At 39.2% G+C, this 6,119-nt stretch overlaps 1 long non-coding RNA gene across 1 annotated transcript in view; it reads right to left on the bottom strand.

Moving 5' to 3' along the window:
• Positions 1–5,359: 5,359 nt before the first annotated feature.
• LOC137131815 (uncharacterized) overlaps positions 5,360–6,119 on the bottom strand; it is a 23,046-nt gene continuing 22,286 nt past the window's right edge. Inside the window, exon 3 of the long non-coding RNA XR_010915042.1 lies at positions 5,360–5,838. This is a non-coding gene — a long non-coding RNA (uncharacterized lncRNA). The remainder of the gene's footprint in view (positions 5,839–6,119) is intronic.

Genomic DNA, 6,119 nt, shown 5'->3' with positions numbered 1-6,119 from the left:
ACAACTTTTTTTAAAACAGGGCTGCATTATTGACATTAACAATATGTTTGTATTATAAAATTCCGAAGGATTCTAATTTACAAGTTTTCTGACTTGCATAACACATTATGTACAATGTTCAGAAAAGGAAACCCAGGCTTGGCTGACCTTTCCATTTCATTTTTAACATGTGTTTGAGACTCTTCCAGGGTCTAAAACCTTTGCCATCTCAGTAAAAACTCAAAATGTGGTCCTGAGGCAGTTCCAAGAGCAGATATTCTGTTCTTTCAGGAAAGCCCTGCTTAAGTTCACCTCTCTGGGATGTAGTGTCTCAAAATGTGCATACAGACACCGTTCCCTGATGGCCGACGTGCTAACTTTTATGCAGAGCAACAAAGTCCTGGGCTCCATCAAAACTAAGCTCTTCCAGAGACAGGTTTGGATCATGCTCTGTCTGTTTTAACATTTGAGGGCAGCCAAGGATAAAAAGGCCTGAGGTAGTATGATATGGAAATATATATGGATGTGCGCTCACTGTGCCCCTGAAGTGGAAAGCTGCTAAACAATTCCTTGCGTGTATGATTAAGAAATGTTATGGAAAAGGTGGGCGAATAAAGTCTCTCTTCCACTAATCTGTACATTAGTGAAGACCACAGGCAGGCTGAATGTCCTGTCAGTAGGGGATGGAGCGGATGACTGCATTGGAGGGAATGTATCCCAGGGATTAGATGGACTCTTGTGTCTCTTTAGCAGATTCAACAAGGCCCAAACCAAATAAAGGCTTTATTATATATGTTACAGCTTCTGGCTTTGCTGCTTTATGTCCCACTTTGACAGTAAAAACAAAAGAGTGAACAAGTAGGAGTGGAGCATCCTCTTTAAAGACACCTAGGTTACTTAATCATATAGGAATATTATTTGTGCCAAAATTAACAAGATGAGCAAAAAAAAAAAAAAAAAATGGCTTTCTACAATATTAATGATTTGCTCTACTATGGTACATTAAATCATATAAAAAGGTGGATATCTTAGTGTTTTAAATATTATTTAATATAATATTATTATTATAATTTATTATTATTTCCCTAATGTTATATATACATACAGTAAGACCAGTCTTTGTTCAAATAAGGCTTCCATTCTTCACCAAGAGACCGGATTGTTAATGGGTCGAAATAAAACGTATCTACTTGTTTCTCATACACCTTCTTTCTATTCCTCCCTCAGGCTGACTCTATTCTCACCTCTAATCCTTATTTTATTTTCCTTTGTGGTCATCAAAGAGGTTAGATTACATCTAGTCTGTTTCAAGTATGCACAGTATTCTTATATCCACCTTCCTCGCAGTACCTGGATATTCTCTTCAATAAACTCAGACAGATGTGAGTCCACCAAGGAGAAAGTCTTTGAAATGTATGCTTTGGTTATGTCTTCAGTGAGGAAAGCTTGCATAAATAACCACACACAGATTCTCATGAACGCATGACACATCAGATACCTTGGCTGAGCCACTTATGGGCCTCAGTGTATTTTAGCCCTGCACACCAATACTGCTTTTTGTCTTGTGAATTGCAAACAGTGATTTTGTAATACGTACTCTTGCTCGTTCCTCATTTTACAGGCCTCATTTAGATTTCAACCATTGCTCTGGTAAGTAACACTGCTGTCATATTTTAACCCTCCCTGAGTTTGTCAAACCCTTGCAGGGGCAAGATCCTGCAAGATTTTGTCAATGAAACTAGGGCTTAATAGTGAGTACTGAATTCAAGTTTCACTCTGACCTACTTTAAAGAAAACTAACCTTTGCCGTTTAGTCAAAAACCACAAGGCTAAATGAATACTTAATTGTTTGCTCTCGCAGAATATTTTAACAGACATTCCTGACATCCTCTTCCCAAAACTATGCACTATTGAAACATATGAATATGGCATAAAACAGGGTGCTGTGCTCTGATGTAAGATTCAAGCTGCTCAGAGCCCTGGGCCTTTGTTCCTGGATTTTTTGTGTTATGATTCAACAAATGTTTTCTATTGGTGAAAGGTGTGGACTGCAGCCAGGCCAGTTTAGCACCCGGACTCTTCTCCTGCAAAGCCATGCTGTTGTGGTGGATGCTGTTGTGATGGATGCATTATGTGGTTTAGCATCGTCTTGCTGAAATATGCAAGGTCTTCCCTGAACAAACAAAGAAAGGGTATTTAAATGTTTCCTCTCATTTTTTGTACTGACTGACAGCTATTCTTTGCCCTGCAAGCACCAGTACAAGTATTACATTAGTAATAATACATATGTCACAGAACTGTTGACACTCCACAAGAAACTGTGGTCTTATTATACTTACTTACTATAACTATATAGTCAATTGCTTTCCTCCCTTCTTTGTGTCAAACCATTGACCATGGTGTAGCAATTATTACCCAATATCTGGTGGTTTGCTTCCATTTCCCTGAAGATCTTTACAGTGGCTGGCACTGCATGGAGTCATTGAACATCTTCTGCGATCACTTCATTTTGTAAATATTGGTTTGTTGTGTGATGTCTTAATCGCTTACAGTTTCGGGGCCACATGGCAGGTATCTGAAAGCTTGTATGTAGGACCTGTATGTACGGGAAATCTACTGAAACAACAAAACAGGCTCCTCACAGCCTGGTGACCAAGTAGAAGTCAAGGGAGATGAGGTCATCCATGCCTGATTTCCTAATAAAACAAAGGACAACAGCTAAGAGAGGCAATGATCCATTAGGTCGCACTTAACCACCCACCAGTGTGTCTGATGCACATGAGGACACACATATGCTCACTTAGGCTGGACTGTGCTGTGATGGTCGGTTTACTTCCTGAAGAGTGATGAAAGCGTCTCAGATTGAGAGTCTCATTAAGAAATCAACAGGTGACCAGTGATCAGAGGAGAATTTCCATCACTCACCAGTTTTACAAATGGCTGGTTTCATCTCAAAGCCTCTTTCAACTCACACCGTTCGATAGTAGCACTGCTTCTAAATTGTACCTTTCAGTAAAGTTAAACTAAATCATACAATGCCTTAGAGAAGCAACGTAGCCTATGAATCCAACTTAGCCACATCCTAAAGAAATACAACCGTTCTCTTTAGGGAGGAAAATTGAGAATCAAAATACTAAAAATACTAATAGACTAAGCTCTGTTTTTTTTCCTCCAAAGTTTTACATTTGTAATACAAAGCTGCAAACACCAAACAAATCCTACAGATACCACAAAGATAAGACATGTCAACATCTATAAATAAAGATTTCTGCCCCACACCTGACCATCACAGGAAACTACTTGTTTCCATTACAGAAATGCTGCCCAAGAGTGAACCGCACATTTGCCTCTCTCGAGTATAAATCCCTACCATATGGGAGCAGTTAGCTCCATCCCTACATATTGATTAGTACTGTTGTAGTATCAATAGACAAAAGCTAACCCCTCTCCTGTGACATCTACATTTTTACTGTTAATTTAGCCTCACATCTTCATCTAAACTCAAGTTCAACTCCATTCAACCTTTTAAACATGCACATAATAACGGAAAAGGTGGTTTTGTTTCTTCCCTATTCACCTGTGGTCAAAATGAACCAGATTACTCATTGTTATTCAGGTTCAGTTTTTTTTATGAGATTACCTGCTGTTGCTGGCTGAAGACAAATGGACAGGGGGGCATAAAGTGGAAATTCCTTAGGAAGAGTAATTACTGGCCACTGAATTAAAACCAACCAAGGAGAAACCAGATCTGAGCCTGTAAGAAGTATTATCACTATAATCGACTAAAAGCCTCAGCTCAGCCCATCACTTGTGTTTTCTTCCTGTCTCCACCACCAACACTGCACATTAACGAGGGGAAGAGTCAGGGTTCTGCAAAACAGAGGACTAATCCTTTGAACCTTTAGTGCTTGACAGGGTACAAGACACAATAGAGGGGGGGGGGAAAGGTAGGAAGGGAATGATTTGAAAAATGAAACACTGTTTATCATGGATATAGCCATGAGCAATCGGGAATGAATTAGGAATGTAGGCAGATGGCTACCAGGGGCTGCCTAAGAGAAAATAGTACCCAGCGACTCCCCTGTGTGACTCCCATCCCTCTGACCAATCACAGTTCAGGTGCCTCACCCCTTGGAGCTTGGATTATTAAATTAAAGGCCAAGATTTATACACCAGTGCCAAAGCAACAGCTTTAGTCAGATTTGGAATCATTTACCCCATCAGAGGGTCGGCCAGTCTGGGGTTTGATGGATAGAGCCAGAGCAGTGAGGGAGTATACAGTTACACGGTGCTGCCTTGCAGGCCAGAGCTCCTGCATCTTTAATTCAGTGTTGAACAGACTTATAGAGTCCAGACATAGCAACACTGTGGTGTAGATAAACAATTTCTCTGACAACAACGAGACATGGCATTTGGGATGAGGAATCTATATAAAGGGCAGTTACAAACAAGATTGCAGATCACTTCCCACTTCTACAGACCAAACCTGTCCATTAATCACTTATATCAACTTAAATACACACATACATAAATGCTAATAATAATAATAATAATAATAATAATAATAATAATAATGATAAATAATAAAGACTTATTTACATGTACATACACATATGTACATATTTTACACGCTATTGTACATGAGCCATATTAGAAAATCCCCACACAAACTCTATTGAGTTTGGATCACATTCACCACCAGACTCTTTGGCTCAGGTTGAATTCTGACATAAATATTGACACTTTATGAGTGAGACCTGTTCGCACAGTCATAATACTTAAATAAACTCAACTTTAGCTCCTATCTGCTGCCAACACTGCCTATACTGTAAATTAAACAGGATTTTTCAAATCTGTAATGGGACGTTTCTTACCAAAATCCCTCTTGGGGGCAATAGAGTTTGCTTGTTTTTTTTTTTCTGTGTTTTTTGTACTAGATATTAAACTGGATGAGCATGCCACTGAAGCTTTCAGAGTGCTACAACTATAGTACCAGTCACCTAACTTCATCTGTGAAGAAAATCAGTGGGATCCTCCCATCTGGAACTGCAGATGACCAGAAATACAGTAACTCATTTTGCTATTCAACCAATTCCTGAGTGGTACAAAAAAATAACACACTCATTGTAGTAAAATGCAATATTAGCAGTCTTGGTTGCTGGGAAACAAGTTAGGGTTTATATAAGTTCATTCCTGCACTAGAGACTCCTCCCATCTAGTAAGGGTTTGCGAGAAGTGAGGTCTGTTTGGCAATATTTGGAATATATCCATCTATGTAGCTTCATTTGAATCAACAGCAGAAACCTGAAACTTAGAAAAAGGCTCTTAGCAAAATGAAACCAGAAAAACAGGGCAGTGTTTGTATAGGTTGTTTTTATTTTCAGAATTCCTGTAGGGATGCAACAATAGCTGTGGAAAATTATCAAAGGACCAAAGCAACACATGCATGTGAAGGTGGAAGTTTAAGTTCCCCCCTCCAGGCCCCATTGCTCCATTTCGAAATTTTGAACACTTGACGGTCCATTATTTTCATAAACAGAGGAACCAAAATCCTCAATGAAAGGTGCAGGCACAATTAGATGATTGAAATTGGAGCTGTGTGAATTCGAAACATATGATTTCAAGGAATTTAACTTAATGCTGTTAAGAAACACTAAAGGATCATATTGAGCCATTTTGACTAGCTGTAAAGTGTGCATTGAATTACAGTGGGCCTCACTGATGCACTCTGTGGCCTCTGCACCTGGTTTCAACGTCGTGACATCACCAGTGGAAACGAGACTGTTTGGACTCTCACAACTGCATCAGAGGAGTCAATCAATCTTCATCCTCCATGGATATCGTCTATCACAACAGCACCTAATCAAGAGATTAAAGGAGACTTCTAATTTGTCCAAATTTGTGGGAAAAAGGAGCACACAGGCACGGCTATAAGAGAAGGAAATTGCAGAGAATATAAATGTGGAAAAGGTTCCATCTTAAATATGGAAAAATATTTTAAGGTTTGCCACAGCGCCCAGATGGATGTATTAGTTTCACATGACACTGATTTTTAAACTACCGGTGGCAATGAAGTCAAAGTATTACCCCAGTTATGGTGATTGGATTTGAGAGAACTTTTTTTTTTACTTCATGTTACC

This window comes from Channa argus, chromosome 8 (genome assembly GCF_033026475.1).
Source record: "Channa argus isolate prfri chromosome 8, Channa argus male v1.0, whole genome shotgun sequence".
Taxonomy (NCBI): domain Eukaryota; kingdom Metazoa; phylum Chordata; class Actinopteri; order Anabantiformes; family Channidae; genus Channa; species Channa argus.
This window is presented reverse-complemented; position numbering and strand designations above follow the sequence as displayed.